Source organism: Triturus cristatus, chromosome 5_2, assembly GCF_964204655.1.
Source record: "Triturus cristatus chromosome 5_2, aTriCri1.1, whole genome shotgun sequence".
Taxonomy (NCBI): Eukaryota; Metazoa; Chordata; class Amphibia; order Caudata; family Salamandridae; genus Triturus; species Triturus cristatus.
In genome coordinates, this window is record NC_140588.1 from 251571352 (window position 1) to 251592672 (window position 21321).

Below are 21321 nucleotides of genomic sequence, written 5' to 3' on the forward strand. Positions count from 1 at the left end.
CACACGCAAGTCCTGTGTAGGGGTGTGAATGATTGTCCCGGGGCTCTGGGCGTGGTTAAGTACTAAAAACGTGCAAATGCGTGTGGCTATGTTGCAGTGTGTGTGTCTGTTGGTGAGTGTAAGTGGTCCCTGGTGGGAATTAGACACCCACGTATGTAATCGACTTCCATGATTCGAACCCCACCGCACCTGTTCAGCCACCTCCTTCTGGCAGTCTAACTCCTGGCTGTGGAATGCGATATGTGCTTCTGTGAGATGCAGGGAGCCATCTGTGGTGGTGTGTGCTTCCTGCTGTGTGGTCTGTGCAGGGGGTGGGGTCTCCTGGATGCACCTGCTCTTGGAGGTGGGTTGCCTAAGATGTCCATGAGCTGTTGTAGGGCGTCGGCGTCGAAGGTGTGGAGGTCCACATCATCATCACTGATGAGTTGTCTGGTCTGCTCTGCAGAAGGTGTTGATTGTCCCTCTGCTATGTGAAGGGGAGATGCATTTTCACATTGTGTTGACATGTATGTTGATGCATTGTTCATGTTTACCTCGGAACTGCATGACAATGTACATTGTGACTGTTTGGGCGAAGCTGCCTATTTGATGAGGGACAGTGGACATTTTAACTACATCACGGATGTGAGGTTGTACACGTACATTTTCATCTCACATTTTCCTGCTATGCCAGATGTGATTGGCGTGTTTCCACGCACAGGCGGAACCAGTTGTGTCCTCTGTTCTGTCGTGGGAGTGTTGCACTTTGTATCACATTGTCGTCAATGTTGATGTGCTGTTATCGCTATGGGTGTCTGCTGCATTGTGGGTGAGTCGCCCCTGCTGCTCAGATTTGCCTGCCCCTTATCCCTTTCAGGCAGTGTGCCTTTGACTTCTGTGCTTCGACAGTGCTGGGATGTTTCGGACTTGGGTATATTGGGCTCTTGGCCGAGTTGTGACTCTTGGGCATGGTCTTTCCGCAATTTATTTGTTGCATCAAGGGTTGTTTGTGCACTTGGATGTGTCGGAGTGTGGCCTGCTCCTTTCCGGATGTGGTCCACACTCTGCCACCTCAGTGTCGTGGCGTGCACAATTTCATGATGATTGGACAGCAGCCATGCTAATCGTCGTGTAGTATCACTTGCATTGTCGGTGTGGCTCACAAATATGAACCCTTGCCGGGTTTCGCATGTGTGCATGTGTTGGTTGTGATATTGGTGATGTATGGGGTGGGACCCCTTTGGGCATGTTGTGGACGGGGGCCTACTCAGTGTTTGTATGTGTGCTGCATTGCACCACGGGTGTTAGGGATATGATCCAGGGTCATTGTGGGTGTGCAGTGTGCTCTGATTATTTTTGCACGACTCCTGGCACCGTATACTCACTGCTGACTCTGGCCACCATTTTCTCCATGTTATCCAGCTTTTGGTGTGCCGCTGGACCCCCACCGCCAATAAGCGTTGCTGCTTTCCTGTTGGCATCAAGTTTTTTCTTGGTTTTGGCCTTCACATCGTTCCAGCGCCTCTTGTCCTCTTCCATTGTCCTCCTCAACATTGCATCTGCATTCACATGGTCCAAGATGGTCTGCCACATTTGTATCTTTGTTGCCAATGACACATTGGAGGTGAGGTACAGTTGTTGGTAGTGTTCTATCACCTCCGTGACGATGATCCAGTTTTCCTGCAGACTGAACCCCGTCTTCCTCTTCCTCTGCTCCTTGGCCTTCCCCGACCCCGAGGTTCCTTGCTGGTCGTCTGTGGGGATTGTGAGTTTTGCGGTGTCCTATGCACTCTGTCCAGGTGCATCCATGGTGCTACGTGGTTTATGTCTTTTCGTATTTGTATTACACTTCTTTTATGGTGCATTTTCCCACATGAGGCGTGGGGATTGCAGGCCTGTCGCTGGTTAGCGCTGATTTTTGAATCGCGATGTGGGACTTCGCAACTTTTTTTGCGTTGGTGTTTCACCTTTTTTCTGCATTGCATTGATTTTAACGTGGTCATTTGATGCGTTATTGTGAGACTATCGCATGATGCTCCCGGGTAGAGAATACAATGTTAACATGGCGTTCTTTTCCCTCGATAGACTGCGATGTGCAAAGTTGCGTTAAGCAAATTTTGCAATAGTTATCACACGTTCTTGAGAATATCCCCCTAAATCTCTTGTGAAGCAGAGACGTGCGCGATTTGAAAGACTGTGTGTGTGCTTGATAAAGGCCCTGTGCAAGTGCCCACGTGCGCGCTGCTTACTGGGAACAGTGCTCCCTGTACCACTTTCTTTGACTGTTTCTGTATAGTTTGTGCAATTTGTAAAAATACTCAAAAAAGTTCCTTCTGTGGTTATCTTGAGTTATTGCTTTTTTTTTTGAGTTACCAACATACCTTGATCATAAAATGTTTGTGTTACATGGAAGAATAAATTTGCGAAATCTATTGTTTCATTTTATTGTTATTTTCTCATCAAAGTTCATGTCCTGTTCTTTCCTGAAAAAAAGATTTGTTTTCAGTACTATGTCTAATTCTATGTATGGCATAATAGCCCTTTATAATGATTTGGGTGAATAGCTTCAGGAACAACTGCTTGTATGGACAGATACAGGTACTGCACTCAACACCAGGGAGTTCCAATGAACACCACAGGGAATATTATCAAGCGGCAGAAATAATTATCGCTGGTCGCGCTTAGCGTAAAACAATTTTTGCGCCGGCTATCGCTGTAAATTATCGCCATGCTAGCACTGTATTAACAACGCATAGCGCAATGGCGAGAATTATTCCAGCGATAGCGGTGTTTTACATGGAACATCGCTGGTTTTCCAGCGATGTTCCATGGAAAACGACGATAACCTTGCTGATATGACCCTGTGGTTGCATCAGCATAATCCACCCCCAATGTTAAGTATACGTAAGTCAGCATTTTAGCAGACGTTAGTATTTGGCGAAAACCGTGGTTTTCGCCAAAAACTAATGTCTGCTAAAATGCATGGGCCTCCTTGTAAATATCATGATGTGGACATCAGCGATAATTTACATGCAGTAATGCCCTGTGACGCCCACTTTGCATCTGTTTAGAGATGCAAAGCGAGGCGTTGGGTAAACGGGTGCTAACATGCGCTAATGCATGTTAGCACCCACTTGTAAATAGGGCGATAGTTTTATCTCCGCTTCTTTGGCTTTTAATGCCAAAAAAGCGGAGATAAGGCCCTTGTTGATATGCCACCACATGTTTTGATTGGACGCACAATTGCTTTACTACTGTTAATCAGTGGTAATGTGCATTGAGTTCTAAAGTTTGCAAAATAAGAAAGAAAATAATGGGGGGCTAGCACAATATAAATTATCCAATTTCTTACTCTACAGCAACAGACTTGACACAAGAATATTGACACTACCGAACAGAGTAAGACACATTGATCATGAATATCACCACAATACTATAAAAGCACACATTTAAGGCAGCACAACAATGAGCCAAAAATGAAAAAACAACAACATTGAAACATCAAGACAATAAAACACAATACAAATGCATCTATAGCATTGGAAACAAAAACATACCGCAACCAAATACAGTAGATTTGCAAATGTTTGCTTTATTGTTACTTTAAGCTACTATATACATTTTTTGTATTTGTGCTCTTTCTGTTAGTTCTTTAGGAATGATGTGTTCTATTACCCTACAATTGAACTATTGATTTGTGATTCTGTGTTGTCATTGTGTTGTTTTCTTGCATTTGCAATACATTGTGTGGTGTTGTTTATCTGTTGAGCTATTCTTGCATAGTTGTGTATTTATGTTATTGTTGTATTGCCAAGTTGTTATTATTGGCATGTATTACTGTAATATAGTGTTGTGTTTTGCTTTGGTGTTGCTGTACCTCTACAAAGTTCGGCTGCTTAAATGTGCACACAAATTCTTGTTCATACATTACAACCTTCGTATACCTGCTTTCATAATATGTTGGTAAGATATATTTATAGCAAATACTGCCATAATTTCCACAAAGCTCAATGCAAACATGTTTGAGAGAATCTGTCCTGTGAAGTACAAGTTGAGGTAAAAACGATGTGAAACTACCCAGAGAGCGCACATAAAAAATAAGTAAAGTAGTAAAGCCAAAACAAAATGCACTCCTATGCACAACAAAAATTATTATGTTTAAAGAAGGCAGAGTCAATGAGTTTATAAAGTGTAGATCATTCTAGAACACTTTTAGATGTTCTATATGTCTTTCCAAAAATATGTGTTGGATCTGAAAAGTGGGAACTACTTGCAGCATAATTAAATGAGAAAATTTTACCAGGTGACATATTTTGCACTATACAAACTTGACAGCAGATAGCGGTGTGGCAAACACACAGGGGCATATTAGCAAGACCGGCGATAATGGGCTTGCTAATATGCGTTATAGAATTCCAATAGAAGCCCAGGGGGCATATCAGCAAGGGCCGGCGATAATTATCGCTAAGCGCACTTAGCGCGAGGATAATTATCGCCGGCCAACTCTGAATTTTATCGCGGAGATAGTGTGCTATCAGCAACGCTTATCTCCAAAGTGATAAAATTCAGAGCGCAAGCTGTCAACTGTGCGATTATCGATGGAAATGCAGCGATAATCGCACAATTTTTGGCGAAAGCTTGCTGATAGGGCTACACATACTTAGCCATGATATCCACCTTCCATAGGATATCATGGCTAAGTCAGTTTCAAATCAGGCGTAAGGAAAGTAGCGATAACAGAGGTTATCGCTACTTTTCTTGTCGCTATGCTTCTTTGCGTGAGGCTTGATAATAGGAGAAATGTCGCTTAGCGACATTTCTTCCGTTATTCTGGGGAGGAATGCCCACTTTGCATCTCATTAGAGATGCAAAGCTGGGCGTTGAGGGAAAGGGCGAAGAAGCATGGATTCACGCGTTAACGTGTCCTTGCTAATAGGGCGTTAAAATTATCGCTGCTTTTTGTCCAAAAACGGACGCTACAACGGCGATAATTTTAACTCCGGCCCTTGCTGATATGCCCGCAGGTTAGATGTGCAGGACATCTAACCTGGGCTTCTATTGGAATTCTATAACGCATATTAGCAGGCCCATTATCGCCGTTTTAGCGGCAGTTTCCGGTCTTGCTAATATGCCCCACAGTTGTCCCTAATGCAGGCAAAAAAGGCCTATTCCGAATGGTTTTGTGTTAAAAGGCAGCCATGAAAAGGTTGCAGTGGGCCACCAACAGCTCTGGTGCCTCTTCACCTGAAGGAGTAATGATAGCTATGCCTTGACATCTGACCAAGTGACATTCGAACTCTCCTTCCCATATACCTATAGATGGGCATGTTTAAAAAAAAACATGCATTCTTTGTTAATCCTTAAGATTTTGAAAATGATTGAATGGCAATGTAATTCCCTTTCAGCAGCCAAGAATTGGCTGCCTTTGCGTTCACCGATGAACGTATACAGGAGCAAACACACATTTTGACCCATCCCAAATTATAATACATCTTCTAAAAGACATATAAGGGGCCACACGAACTCCTGATGCAAAACTCTTCTTAGAGGTAGGTTAAAAAACGCATTTGCAGAAAATAAATGTACCGATTATAATATTATTAAAACGTGTTTCCTTAATTCATCGATAGAACGATATTTTATTAACGCCATTGTACAAAAACAAAGGCCAATAAATTTCCTGCGAACCCATAATTTAGTCGACAGTAGGAGCTCTTAGAAACACAGGATGATGAATAGCAGGCAATTCATCACGCAATTAGTGGTACCTTCTATAATTATCTCTCCAGCAATAATTTCCTCTAAGTTATTGATTTCCGAGCACGCCTTGCAAAACCAATCAAACCCCTTCCTTCTCAAGCTCCTGCGATTTCCTAACTGCATGTTGGGCATGGGCTGCCGCCAAAATAGTTGCTTCATAAAATACACGACCTTCACATGCAAACAAGCATCGAAGTCCTATTTTAGATTTAAAGAGGGGATCCCAATTGATACATATACAGAGTTATGATTTATGCTGGTAACTCAAATTAGCAGAGTTTGATATTTATATGAAATTAAATGTGGAGTGATATCATGCAATACAGTTACATCGGAAATATTTAATTGACTTTTGTCAAACAAAAAATGCCTTAAGTGCCGCAACAGTCTGATGCTTTTCACTCACTTTTATTTGCTTTCACATTTATTTATTTACCATTTATTTTATTTTTCACAATGTGACTCATATAGTCAAAAGGAACACAAATCAACATTATGATGTATAGACCGACAGTTCCCTCAGATTTGAATGCTTTAGTTTCTAAACGGATTAGCAGACAATTGACTAATGTTAGTGAATATAATTGTATAGTGTTAATGGTTACTTTTGAATAATATATTTTAAGTACTTAGCAAGATATTGTAGTTTTGTGATTTAAAATACACATAATTTCCAGCACACATATTTGAGTTACCTCAAAAGCAACACGTTGTATTTGTGCATGTATTGAATGGCTTCTCATCTGCTTTGAATACATGGTTACTACATTTCAAGTTTTTTGGGTCAGTTATGCAAATATAGTTGGCTGCATCGCCCAAAGTTCATAAACAATTCTGGGGGAGTTTAATATGGCCATATTAAACTTTTTTGGTGTGGATTGCAGTGTGATCAACATTAGCACTACATTACAAAATATTGAGTGGCGTACAGTGGCATTGCATACAGTGCATAGAGTGGAGTGGCGTAGAGTGGAGTCTCGTACACTAAAAAGCCATAGAGTGGAGTGGCATGGAGTGGAATAGTGTATAGAGGAGTGGCTATCAGTGGCGTGGCATATGGATGTATGTGAAATTTAGCAGCACTGTAGATTATGGTGTGCAGAATAACACAAAACAGCAAATTATGCTGCCTTGCATTTCTCCAGAGTTACTAATCAAAGCAGGGCCAAGCATGGTGGCCTTTCATTCCATAGTAAATGTGACTGAAGTATTGCACTGACCCTGTGACACCATAAGTGATGCAATGGTACCACAAACCTATAATACAGCTAAGCCTTGGCTATACTTTGGGAATGGTATAGCATGATAACTTTACAGTATACCGTGGTACATGGTGATAACAAGCCAGTATATAATTGGGAAATGGCTGTTTGTAGAGAATTAAAAAAGTAGCCCTTTTGTTTTTACTACACCTTGGCTTTGTTAAATGTTAGGGCCTTAGATATAGGTAAGTAGTAGTCCTTACCTATGATCACTTTATTAAAATTGTAGTAGGTAGGGAAATGTATTTATAATTTTTTATATATTTTTAAATAAGTTTACGGCTATGTACCATAGTAGTTTCACAAAAGTTTGTGAAATTTCACGAAAGTACCACAATGACAGATAACACTAAGTTTAAATTCCTTATAATATACAGAATATTTCCCCTACTTAACTGCAGTACCCAAAAACCATAATCTCTGCACCTAAATCCTGTAAAGTTTTGTCTATTGTGAAAAAACACATTTTGGGACCCCCTTTTATCTTTGCACCCCTTAAGAAATCACTACAAATCTTTGCATCATCTCAAAATGTAGAAAGTACTGTAGGTCTGGAAAGGTTTGTGGTGATTCGTCAAATGGGTAGAAAGTTATTAGAAAGCTAATATCCAAGGAATTCCTATCTTTGGGAATACTGACTATAACTACAGAGTGGCAATCAGATTTAATGTGATTTCGATCTATTATATTTGTTATGTATTTCGTTCATTGATTTACATATTCATGTGACCATAATTGTGTCTTTTAATTCTGAAATTTTACATAGGCAGTCTAGTTTATTCTTTCAGCTTCTTGGCTACATTTAGTAGGATTTTACTACGTATGAAGCCCAAAGTGAAGGAAAGACATTCATTCTTATTGTTATAAAAATTAAGATTCATATTTTTTCCTAGTTGCCAATTATCATATTCTCCAAATAGTTGTTTGTGTGGCTCACTTCTAGGTCAATTTTTCATTTTGTTGTACAGGGGTGCATAAGTAAGAGGATTTTTGTTTGGCTTGTTGGGCCAGTTTTATTTTGTGAGCCAGAGAGCATGCAAATAAAACATATGTAGATTTAGATGTATGATATTCTTTATGAATATGTTGATAGGTTTCTATTACCATGTGACCATTATTGGGTCTTTCAGTTGTTCATGTAGTAAATCTGAAACCTTACATATGCAATGTAGTTTGTTTGGCTTCCTTGCTACTTTTAATAGTATTGTGCTACAAGATATCACTAAGTTTAAAAACCTTATAAACTAAAAAATACTTACTCTACTTACCTACTGTACCCCAAAGAATTATCTGTTTACCCTAATATCCAATGTTGCCAAATTTCAGCAAAATCCGACTGGCAGTATTCATGCTACGCGAAGTACAAAAGTATTTGTAAAATCCATTGGATTTCAAGCCCTTTTTGGGACACACCATTTTTCTTTGTACCCACTTGAACAAACAACGTGAACATTTCAGTCCTCTGACAATGAAAGAGGTGCGACCGGTCTGCCGTTAAATGAGTGCAAAGTTACTAAGGGACAAAAATCCCCAAATTCCCTATCTCTGGCGACCCTAAGTATAGCTTCCTACTGGCGACTGCCACTAGGTTTTATATTTATACATCTATATCTTTCTCTCTCTCTTTCCCTCTCTCGCTCTCTCTCTCTCTCTCTATTTATATATATATATATATATATATATACATATTACATATATATAATATTCACTGAAAAAACCATAGGTTTCAGGCCTGATATAGTTAGGAATTAGCATTTAAAAAACCTTATCAATTCACTGAAAAAACAATAGGTTTTAGGGGTGTTATAGTTAGCTGGACATTTCACTCGAACAAAACCATTGAAATTCCTCCGATATAGTTAGTTGTACTAACTACATCTCACGCGCCCGCAATCCACTGCTGTTGATGTCACATATTACATAATTCATGACATGGTCAGTGACATCACTGATGACATCTCAAATGACATCACTGATGACATAATCCAGTGAATGTGTTTTTTTTCGTTATTTAAATATGTATTATATATATATAGCAATTTGCATTGAAGAATGAGTGGATATATAAATATAAATATCTGGATGGAGGATTTAGTAGCAGTGTGATTGACTGTTTACATGACTAATTTATAGTGTCTCATTAAATATATTGGATAGTGACTAAACTGTGTGAATATCTGTATCACTTTGTCAGTTGTTGTGTAAACTGCTGCACCAGTTGGTTACTAGCTACGTGAAAATCTATATTAGTTATAGATTAGTTAACTGAGTATTTGTATGGGAGAGTGAATGTGTGTGTGGTTCGGTGGGGGGTGTGTGACAGCCCAAAGGTGTGTGAATAGTTTATTCAGTAGGTATATGAAGTTAAAACTACGTGTTATAACAGTTGTTTGGGTGAGTGAATATCTTTATGGGTGTGGTGATGAGCCAATATATGTCTCAATGGTACATGTCCAACAAACTAGAAAAATAAAAGACAGTGTATGTGTCAGTTGTTGTATATAAATAAGTATACATAAGACTCAGTGATTGTATGAGTGACTGTATGGATAACTGTATACTTGTAATAGTGTTTTTATAACACACTAAGTATGAGTTATTATCTATATGAATAGATGAAGTGGTGTTTTTATAAGTGTATAGCTAAGTAAAAGTAAGTATGATCCATTGTTTGCATAAGTGAGTAGGATGAATTCATAGGTGATTAGGATGTGTGCTTGTGTGTAATGTCGATATAGGTGTATAAGTATATTTGATAGTGTTCTATTGATCATTGACAGCATGTATGAGTGAATCTATAGGTAAGTGATTAGATGTGTGTATAGATCTAGGAATAACTGAGTGGGTGTTTAAAAACATGTATTGGTGTGTCAATGGTTTTAAATCTGGCACTCTATTTTACAGTGAGTGATGAAAGGTTATACTAGTGTATGATGAGGTGTATCTGATTGTCACATGGATGATGTCATCAGTGATGTCATCAGTGATGTCATTTGAGATGTCATCAGTGATGTCACTGACCATGTCATGAATGATGTAATATGTGACATCATCAACAGTGGATTGTGGGCGCGCGAGATGTAGTTAGTACAACTAACTATATCGGAGGAATTTCAATGGTTTTGTTCGAGTGAAATGTCCAGCTAACTATAACACCCCTAAAACCTATTGTTTTTTCAGTGAATTTCTAAGGTTTTTGAAACGCTAATTCCTAACTATATCAGGCCTGAAACCTATGGTTTTTTCAGTGAATTTCAAAGGTTTTTTAAATGTTAATTCCTAACTATATCAGGCCTGAAACCTATGGTTTTTTCAGTGAATTTCAAAGGTTTTTTAAATGCTAATTCCTAACTATATCAGGTCTGAAACCTATGATTTTTTCAGTGAATTTCAAAGGTTTTGTAAATGACAATTTTTAATGTAATAATTGTTATACTGATTTTTTTATACTGATTTTCTACATTTTTTAAACTATTTATTTTTAGATATTTTCTTTTTTAATTACATTATAATTACATTAAACATTACAGTACAAAATATACGTACTCAGAATGAATTACTTTAGTTTAAATACTTTGCAATTAGGCAATAGACTTTTAAGTACAGTAGTTACAGTTGTTGCAATGGGCAACACAATTTCAAACACAATGCAACATTGAGCTCAATTTGAATTTCTAGTCAAATGCAATTAGTTACTTTATGGTTTACTCTTCTAATCACAGGACTGGATCTTAGATTCAGTCCTTGGACATCTCCTGTAAACAGTTGAGTAAAAGCGTTTTGGTTACAGTAGTGATTTTTAAAGAATATTATTGTATTTTAAAAGTTGACACAAACATTTTTTCACATAGAATCACCAATGTTATCCTATAGCAGAAAATTCACTTAGCAGGTAAGTAGTGTTATCGTTACTTTTTCTTACTCAGTGGTGGATCCGGGATCCAGCACTGGTGAAACTCCTGTAAACAGTTGAAAGAATGTGTTTAAGTCATACAGACGATTTTTTAGGAATATTTTTTGTTTGTGAAAATAGACACTTAGAAACTTTTCTGCTGAAAATCACACAATGGATACTTATGGAAGGAAATACAAGTTACTGGTAAGTACGCTTAGAATTACTTTTCAGGGTCAGTGCTTGGCTAAAAGATGCAACCCTGGGTTCTCTCATGATAAAAGGTGAGTAAATTGGAATTCGTAGTTCGGCTGATTTTAGAGGAATATTTGTACGTTTCAAAAATGGACACAAACTTTTCTGGTGAAAACCACACAATGGATTCCTATGGAAGGAAATACAAGTTACTGGTAAGTACGCTTAGAATTACTTTTCAGAGTCAGTGCCGGGGTAAAAGATGCAGCACTGCGTTCTCTCCTGATAACAGGTGAGTAAATCGGAATTCGTAGTTCGGCTGATTATTGAGGAATATTTGTACGTTTCAAAAATGGACACTTAGAAACTTTTCTGCTGAAAACCACACAATAGATTCCTATGGAAGGAAATACAAGTTACTGGTAAGTATGCTTAAAATTACTTTTCAGGGTCAGTGCTGGGCTAAAAGATGCAGCACTGGGTTCTCTCCTGATAACAGGTGAGTAAATCGGAATTCGTAGTTCGGCTGATTTTAGAGGAATATTTGTACAATGGTGAAGGAAGGGGCGGGGCCTGAGGTGACGTGTGCAAACACGCCCTGTGGCGCGTTTTAAGTTGGGGAATTAATTCCTCTTCAATCCTGCGGTCCCCTGGGTGCCAACTAGCCCACCAGGTACCTCCAGTATGCGCCAGGGAGCTGCGTTGCAGAGAGGTGTTCAGAGGCCATGCCCCTTTTTACAACACTCTGCAACGCAGCTCCATGGGGCTTACTGGAGGTACCTGGTGGGCTAGTTGGCCCCTAGGGGACTTCTGGATTGAAGAGGAATTAATTCCCCAACTTAAAACGCGCCACAGGGCGTGTTTGCACACATATCACCTCAGGCCCCGCCCCCTACCTTCACCACTGTGCAAACGCACCCCATGGCGTGTTTTAAGTTGGGGAATTAAGTCCCCTTGAATCCTTGAGGTCCCCTGGCGGCCAACTAGCCCACCAGGTACCTCCAGTATGCGCCAGGGAGCTGCGTTGCAGAGAGGTGTTCAGAGGCCACGCCCCTTTTTACAACACTCTGCAACGCAGCTCTGTGGCGCCTACTGGAGGTACCTGGTGTGCTGGTTGGCCCCTAGGGGACCTCTGGTTTGAAGAGGAATGAATTCCCCAACTAAAAACGCGCCACAGGGCGTGTTTGCACACATATCACCTCAGGCCCCGCCCCCTACCTTCACCACTGTGCAAACCCTCCCCGTGGTGCATTTTAAGTTGGGGGATTAAGTCCCCTTGAATCCTGAGGTCCCGTGGTGGCCAACTAGGCCACCAGGTACCTCCAGTAAGCGCCACGGAGCTGCGTTGCAGAGAGGTGTAAAAAGGGGCATGGCCTCATTACACCTCTCTGCAACGCAGCCCCCTGGCGCATATTGGAGGTTCCTGGTGGGCTAGTTGGCCCCCAGGGACCCGCAGTATTCAAGGGGAATTAGTTCCCCCTCTGCAAATGCGCCAGGGGGCGCGTTTGCAGAGTGGTGTAAGGAGGGGGCGTGGCCTCCGGCCCGATCCCGTCTTTTTTTTTTTTAGAAGTGGGGCTATGTAGCCCCCCCTTCTTCTTCTAATTTATTGGCCTTGGAGACCCCATCCCCCAGGGCCTGCCCCCAATTTGTTTTTAGTTTTAAATCGGGAAGGGGGCCGCATGGCCCCCGTCCCGAGCCCATAATTTGTCCCAGGGACCCCATCCTCTGGGGGATGGCCAACTTTTTAAATCATTTTATGGAGAGGGACTGCATAGCCCCCCCTCCTCTGGCCACTTTAAGGCCCCGGGGACCCCATCCCCCAGGGCCAGCCATTGATTTATTTAATTTTTTTTTTTTAAAGTGGAGGGGGCCACGTGGCCCCCCTCCCAGGCCACTTATGGCCCCAGGGACCCCATCCCCCGAGGCCTGGCTCTCGTTGGGAACCGTGGGGGGTCCCAATCCCCACACGGTCCCAGCTGGCTCCCCGCCTCCTGCGGGAACCGGCATTGCTTTTCCACATAGTGAACAGCTAACATGCTGCTCCCCATGTGGAAAAGCAATCTGGTAGGTAGTGGTAAGTAGGTTTCCCTGCTCTCGCTTCATTGAAGCAAAGCAGTTTGCAATGGCAGGGTGGGAGCCGCGAGGCTCCCGCCCTACCATTGCAAACAGCAGTGTCCCGGGGGTAGGCACCGCGGGACACTGCAGGAGCCGGCCCTGGGGGGGTGGCGGTCCCCAGGGCCTGCACAAGGCTCCAGGAGGGGGGCCGTGTGGCCCCCCTCCCACATATTAAAGTTGCCCCGGGGAGTGGTGGTCCCCAGGGCTGGGGGGGCCTCAGAGCCCCCATCCCATTTTAAAGTTGCCCCGGGGGTGGCGGTCCCTGGGGCTGCGGGGGGGGCGTGAGCCCCTCTGCCTATTTTGTGTTAGTGCCCCAGGGGGTGGTGGTCCCCGGGGCAGTGTGGGGGGGATTTGGGACCCCCCAAACTTAAATTTTAAATATGCCCCTGGGATTTGGCCCCCCCGGGGGCAAATTACCATATGTAGCGCGGGAGCCCGCGCTGATTTTTTTTTTGTATTGGCAGGATGCGCGCATTCAGCGCACATCCTCCTGTTTAAAAAAAACAACATTGGGGGGCCTTGTGGGTCCTTGTGGGACCCCCTGAGCAGACCTAGGGGGCCAGGGTGTTTTTACCTATGCTATTTGTGTATGATAAGTGTTGCCTTTAAAAGTCACAATTGTGTTTGATGACAACATGTAGGTTGAAACATAATATCTGTAAAACAGAGACTCGCCATCAGATCATTCTTTGTCAAAGAATGTAAGTGTCTGACATTTGGCATCACATTTTGATTGTGCTAAGTGAGCCCTAGGCCTTTAAAGTAAGGCATATTTCCTGATTTCAGAGATACCTTTTGATGTAACGTTAATAATATCAAATGCTGAAAGTACATTGGCTTGAAAAATCAAATCTTCTATTAGTTCTCTGATTTAGTTATACTAGTTTTGATATACGGATTACTATTGCCTAAATCAGCTTGAGTAAATTATTGTGATTCACACTTATTGATAGAGTATGCCATCACTTGAAATAGTGATGCCTAGACCACCATCAGCCAGATCCAGGTCTTTACAGAAAAGACACACAACACCCAGGATATACAGGGATTGTGCAAAGAGCTCAGTGCCTAGACACTTACATTTAAAAAGGCCTTCATTTACTTCATTTATCAAGCACTATTGTACATCCTGTGACACTTCTTGCAAAATTTGGTATAATACCTTCGAAGTAGATTAGTCTGAACTGGTTTGAGACCAAATGAATTAGATGGCAGAAGGTAAGTCATTAGCCCTATTTTTGTTCTCAGCCATTGCCAAAAAATCTCTGCCCTCAGGGCAATCAATGTCTTAAAATGTTTATTTGAAAAAAGACATGTATGTAAGTCACACAATCAATCAATCAATGAAGGATTTGAGGAGTGCTGCAAATCACATGTGAGGGTCTCAAGGCGCTGGAGTGGCTAACTGCTTCAAGTTGATCTGTTCATACGAACAGCCAGGTCCTGAGCCCTTTCCTGGTTTGCTGGAGTGAATAGGTGGCCCTGAGGTGCAGGGGAGATCGTTCCAAGCTTTGATCGCCAGGTGTGAGAAGGAGCGTCCTCCACTGTTGCTATACCGGATCAGGGGGTGTCTGCAAGAAAGAAGAAGGAGGATCATAGGTGTCTGGTAGGTTGGTGGAAGATCATGCATTTGTTGATGTAAACTGGTCCTTTGTTTTGCAGGGATTTGTATGCATAGGTCAACATCTTGAATTGGCATCTCTTCTGGATCGGGAGCCAATGTAGCTTCTTGAGGTGAGGTGAGATGTGGGTTCGTCCGGGGAAGTCGAGGATGAGTTTGGCCACTGATTTTCTGTATTGTCTGTAGTCTCTTCCGTAGGCATGCAATGATTCCCATGTAGAGTATGCGCCCATAATCCGGTCAGCTGGTGATGAAGGCCTGCATGAAGATCCTTCTGGTGTTGCCTTGGAACCACCTGAAGATCTTGCAGAGCTTGTGTGGGGTGTGAAAGCAGGTAGAAAAGACTCTGTGTACCTGTTTCTTCATAGATAGCTTGCTGTCCAAGATGATGCAGAGGTTGCAGTGTGGTATGTTGGGGCTGAGGATGGGCTGAGTTCAGCAGGCTGTGCCTCGTTCCATGCAGAGGTTTTGATCCCAAAGATGAGGATTTCCGTCTTGTCTGCTTGAACTTGAGACAATCGTCCTCCATCCAATCGGCGATGTTCATCATACATCTGTGGAAGCAGGCTCTGGTGGTGGAGGGGCTTTCTGACAGTAAGAAGGTGAGCTGGGTGTCCCTGGCATAGGAGATGATGTTGAGTCCGTGTAATCTGATGGTGCTGGCCAGGGGGGTCATCGTGTTGAATCGAGTGGGGCTAAAGAACAATATGTGGGGTACACCGCAAATGAACTTCTTGGGTTCTGAGGTAAATGGTGGGAAGCTGATTCTCTGGGTTCTTTTAGTGAGCTCTGAGATGATTCATCTGAGGGTTTTTCCCTGGATTCTGATGCGGTGGAGCCTTTTGATCACTATGTGATAGAAAATGGCTATGAATGTGACTGTCAGGTCCAGGAGGATTGGGCTGCTGTTTTACTGCATACGTCAGTGTGTATACTCGACTACAGATATCAAATCTGCCATCTCACCAATTAGTCACATTCCAATCGTGCAAGTGCCGCCAACATGTACCATGCGTACCGTGAAGGGCCGTACTGAATATCCAATGCAATCGATATGTGCGTGTAGCCTGAGGTGAGTGTGCCCAGGATACTGGTGCCCAGTTTTGATGGCCAGATTTAATATCTGTAGTCAAGTGTACACACTAACTTAAAGCACAACCAAAATACACCCAGTATGTGACAAACTAGTAGGCAACCAGGGGATATGGACATTTGCTTCTACTAATTTCAATACATGCGTTGACTTCTCGCTCATCCGGTGTCAATGTTTAATTGTGAGATGTATACATTAGGGAAATCTAGATAATCCACCGGGCACTCGATTGTGTTCTAATTTGATTGTCAGAGGATACAAGAAAGATACGTGCATGACTTATAAACCCTAACGAAGTTGTGGGGCAAGACACCCATCGAAGAAGCACATAATGGCTGAGGGCAGAGGACCAATAAAAGAATAACATTTTAAATGGACTTTCTGGACAATACTTATGACAAATGTGTATTTAACTTTGCATGTGCCCAGAGGCTTGCTTTCTTAGGTAGAAGGAGTACCATTGGATGACCATAATTATTTCTTTTTTGGTTGGAAGTGGCTCCAAATTACCAGATTGCCATAGTTAGTACATCAGGCCCTTAAGCACACATTCACTACAAATCATAGCTATCTTGTTCTTTAAAGTACCATTGAGCCCTTCCACCCACCACAGAGAACTCAGGGTGGTAAGCACAGTGGAAGAGGTGTTTGATTCCCAAAGCTGAACATATCTCTTGGACCACACATGACTCAAAGTGAGTACTCTTGTCTATCCCTACATATAGTGGGCTCCCAAATTTGGAATTAAATTCAATAACAGTTTCTTGTACACAGTGATGGCATTGACTCCGGCACATGTGTAGACCCTAATGTGCACTCGTTAGAAGGAGAATTTCTGGTTGGCTAGGGCATGCGCCTAAGCCAGGTAGAAACCACCACTCTAGTCAGGGCAAGGGAGTTACACGCGAAGATAACCCCTGCTCACCCTCTTGGTAGCTTGGCAGAGCAGTCAGGCTTATCCCAGAGACAATGTGTAAAGCGTTTGTGCAACACCCACAGACACAGGAGCGACACACTAGGCACACCACAAAAAAAGCTCCACACAAGGTTTTATAAAAAATAGTGTTGTATTATCCATCTTCTAGAAAAAATGTTTTCCTTTAGCTAATGCTTTGGTCATGTGAAGACACTTCACGGCAACAATGTCCAAGGTTTGTCAAAAGAAATCCACACTCAGGGCCATTTAGTCTTAAAATGTGGATAAAAGAAAAATAAATCTGCAAATCACAAATCTCAGCAACCGTAAAAGTAAGCACTTCAATGCAAAGGCAGGACAGAAATAAATAGTGCTTAGCGCTTACATATTTATCGCCGGCTATCTCTGGAATTTATTGCCCAGTTAGCGCATTATCAACAATGCGAATCGCCGAGGCGATTAAAATTCCAGAGATAGTGGGGATATCACCGTTTTCCATGGTGGAAAACGGTGATATCCTAGAGGATAGGGCCTGTGGTCTTAGCCACACAATCCACCCCCCATGTTAGGTATGCCTTAGTCAGGAATTTAACATACGTTAAATTCCTGCGTTAAGGCATACTTAACGTGATTTTAAATATCGCTAACCCTCGTTGTCAATATGACGAAGCTGGGTTAGCGATATTTTCCAAGGGAGTCTTGTCAGTCATCACGCCTCCTTTGCATCTCATTAGCGATGCGATGGGAGGCGTGCTGACAAGGGGCGCTATTGCCAATAAACTGTCGCTAACAGCTGTTAGCGACAGCTTGCTGATAGGGCGATAAAAATATTGCCGTTTTAGCGGCAAAAAGTGCCACTAAAGCAGCAATATTGCCCTTGATGATATCCCCCCAAGTATTTACCAGGCTTTGAAAATATGGAGAAGGGCATAGTGCCACCAGAACATCGCTAAAAGTGACAATCTGGTGGCACTATCCCCTTGTAAATATGCTCTTGAGCGCAGAAAGACAGGCGGTATCTGGGCCACATAGAGGGAGGCTCTTACTTAAACAAATAAAATTTCTAATTAACAGCGGGCCTCATTTACGATGTTCTAGCACATGGTAGAGCTGTAAGGAATCTTGCTGCACTGCCCTGCGTTAAAAAATAAAAGGGCAGGAATGCGTTGTATTTATGAGATATGGCGCATTCCTGTCCTTTTCTCCTGTGCCGGCGCACAATGAGCTGCCATGCACCAATACAGGCACCCTTGCGCCATGGGTGCAAGGGTGTCTGCATTGTAGCGATGATCGTTTTTGCGCAGGAAGGCATACCTTCCTGCACAAAAACAATCACGAGAGGTGTATTTCTCTTTCTATGTGTGCTGCAATCTCCAAAAGAGTGGGTTTCGGACACAGACACGGATTGGTCTCAAACCATGAGTGGGCCATTCAGCCAAAGTAACATTTTTGTCAATACAGCACTATATCTAAAAAATTGTAGTTACATGTGTAACATGCTAAGTAGTGTTTTAAGTGGACTGTATCCTTCCTGTACTTGGCCATCATTTCTGTACTTCACAGTGCTGTTTCTAGAATAGAAATCTAGACGCCCCCCAAAAAAACTGAGTGACAGGCTTGGAGTCTGTCCCTGACTGTAGTCATTGTAGAGGCGACTTGTTAAAGGAAGGAAGAGGACCAATAGGAGAAAGATGATGACCGACAGGAGCATAAGGACCAGGACGTGGACCAAAGGGATGACTAGGATGGCAAGAGCAATGAGAACATGAAAACAAAAAACAAAACCAAGGAGAGCTTATACACAAGGGCCAGCAACCAGGACGATCTAATCCATGACGAGCAGAGTGATCAAGGCCAGGAGGGATAATGAACAAACAGACAAGGAGGAACAGAGCCAGGACTATATATACCAGAAACTGGGTGAGAAGGATCAGGAGGACAACAACTATAAAGAACATGGGGATCAGGAGCAGGTGGACCAGGGCCGGAAGAAACTCAAGGAGCAAGCGTAGAAGGAACAGAAGGCACTGGATCAGCATGACGGGGAGGACATGGAGGGTCCAAGAACACTTACCAGTACCAGAGGGACAAGGAGGACCTGGGACAGAAATAGCAGATCTAGGTGGACAGACCCAAGATTACCAGAAGGAGTACCATGAACAGGAGGAAATAAACAACAAAAGTCACATCAACCAGGACCATGGGGCTAGAGAAGAAGAACCGGGACCCAGAAGACCATGAACTGAAAGGACCAGGACTAACAAGACCAAGAGGCCATAGATCAGGAGGGCCAGGAGGAATGGAAAGGACTAGAAAGTCTGGGTCAAGAAGGATCAGAAACAGATGGTCCATGAGGGCCAGACTCAGGAGGACCCTAAACCAGGATGACAAGGACTGCATGGACGCTGATGTAATGCAACAAAGGAACTAGAAGGACTAGGTCCAGTGGGACAAGGACGAGGCAGAGTAGACCCATGAGGACCACTATTAGTTGGACCATGACAGCAGGGACCAGGGTCAGAAGTACAAGAACAAGATAGAACAGGTAAAGAAGACCATGGGGACTCGTAGGAACAGGATGGGGTAGGATAAGTGAGGGACTAAGATGGTCAGAGAAAGCTAGTCAGTGTGATCAGCATGAAAAGACCAGATTCTAGTGGACTAGACAAAAGAGTACTAGAACTAAGAAAGCCTAGACTACACAGGCTGGGGGTAGGAGCAGAAGGATTAGGACCAGACAAACACTGAGACTATATAACCCAGGGTTGCAGGACCAGCTGGGCCATGGGACCAGAATTAGGGCTACGGGGAAGAATAGGTCCAGGACTGACATACTGTGAAATGGGAGAACCTGAATCCAGTGGTTGAGGGGCAGGAGTTCCTAAGAATAAAAAGCTGGCAAACCAGGACCAGAACAGTCTGGACCAGGATGTTCTACGACTTATATAAGTAGGAGGTCCTGGACTATAAGAACTTGTAAGGTCAGGATGATCATTGGAGGTTCAGGACAAGTTATTGCAGAGATGTGTAGACAAAAAGCATGAGGACTAGGAGAACTAGGACCAGGCAGATCAGGACCAGATTAAGGAGGACATGAGGATCAAGACCCGTAGAACAGTGACCAAGAGCACCAAGATATTAGGATAAACAGGACACACACTAGAAAGACCAGGGGGACCTGGAAGAAGTGCACCAGGGATACTAAAGAAAAGATGATTCGGTCAGCTAAAATGATCATGAACAGGAGGACTCGAAATAGGGCCAAGAGCACCATAAAGATCAAGACTTGGGGGAAGAAGCCCTGGAGAAGCAAATAGGGCAGTTCAACCACCTCAGGTAGCAAGACCGAGTGAGGAGGATAAGATGTTACAAGGCCAACCAGAGTTTGGAACATAAAGGGGACTGGACAAGAGTGGCCAGGAGGACCAAGACCAAAATGACCAGGCTCGGGAGGACCCAAGAAAAAGAGAGCAAGAATTAAGAGGAGGTCACAAAGATCAGTACATGCAATACCGGAAGCACCATGAGGGCAAGGGAGGGAGAGAGGCAGGAGGACCAGGACAATACAAAGCAGACGGAGAATAAGTAGGAGGGCTTGGACATAAGAGGCCAGCTGGACCAAGGGGATCAGCATGACCGGGACCTGCAGGACAAGGTTACCAGGGCCAAGGGGTCCCCATAGGAATCGGGTCAGGAGGGTCAAGACTGGGGGAATCAGGAAGGGCCAGGATGGTCAGAAGACATAGTCTGTGATGAACAGTTCAAGAAAACAAGAAGGTTCAGGATGACCAGTACAAAGAAGATGAGGACAAGGATGCCTAGAAGGACAAGGACAACCAAGACTAGGGAGACCAGGACTAGGATGGCTAGAATGACATGGTCCAAGAGAGCTAGGCCCAGAAAAACCCCAAACTATAAGACCAGGTTCAAGAAGATCAGGTATAATGGGCCAGATTAACAAGAAGGAAATAGACAATGAAAACCAAGAATAGGAGGACCGTTGCCAGGAATCCCATGGGGGTGAGACCGTGGATGCAAGAAACCAGAGCCAGAAGGAGAACCTCTACAACAACCAAGAAATAGAGGACTATGGGGACCAGGAAATATTTAACCAGGTGGATCAGGACAGAGAGGATCAGGGCATGGCTTACCAGAGCCAGGAGGTACAGGGTGTATGGCCAGAAGACCCTGGGGACAAGAAGAAGCAAAGAAACTAGGGGGGCAAGCAATAAGGATACCAAGAGGACTGGAGTCCAGCATACCAGAACCATATCAAAGATTACTCGGAGGATCAGGACCAAGAGGTTTATAGCTCATACAAGAGCTTCAGTACATTATGGGAACCCCTTTTAAGGCAGTTAAATATGTGGCTGCAAAAGGGCTTTATTCAAAAGGCACTTAGATTGCACATCAACCTTAGTAGTAATAGATATAGAACTGTGGTGCTCAAATTGTTATCTGTTTTAGTTTTAAAATCCTATTTAATCA